Raw genomic sequence first — 442 nt, 5'->3', positions numbered from 1 at the left:
TCAGCCTTCAACTTAACCCTGCCACGCTTTAAAAGCTGCACTAGCGCAATGTGCACTTTCGTTTTCGATCCGCCAGCACCCATTTTCTCTAAGTTGCTTCTCCGTCCCTTCCTAGGGAACTTTAATCTCCGTCCCTCTTAGGGAGCTTTAATCTCCGTCCATCTTAGGGAGCTTTAATCTCTGTCCCTTCCTAGGGAACTTTAATCTCCATCCCTTCCTAGGGAACTTTAATCTCCGTCCCTCTTAAGGAGCTTTAATCCCGTCCCTTCCTAGGGAACTTTTGCTAGCACTATTGTTTCATTTTTACTTAAAACTCCGGAGCATCAGGGTTCCCCATACGGCCCACCACTTGTCGTGAGCCAGGACTCTGTCCAGCAGAGTCCAGGAAAGACGACACAGACACCAAGGTGAGGTTCAAGCTTTCTCTTCTCACTCTCTCTTT

Source organism: Nannospalax galili, unplaced genomic scaffold (genome assembly GCF_000622305.1).
Source record: "Nannospalax galili isolate Female #2095 unplaced genomic scaffold, S.galili_v1.0 scaffold24, whole genome shotgun sequence".
NCBI classification, from domain to species: Eukaryota; Metazoa; Chordata; class Mammalia; order Rodentia; family Spalacidae; genus Nannospalax; species Nannospalax galili.
Note: the sequence above shows the minus strand (reverse complement) of the source record.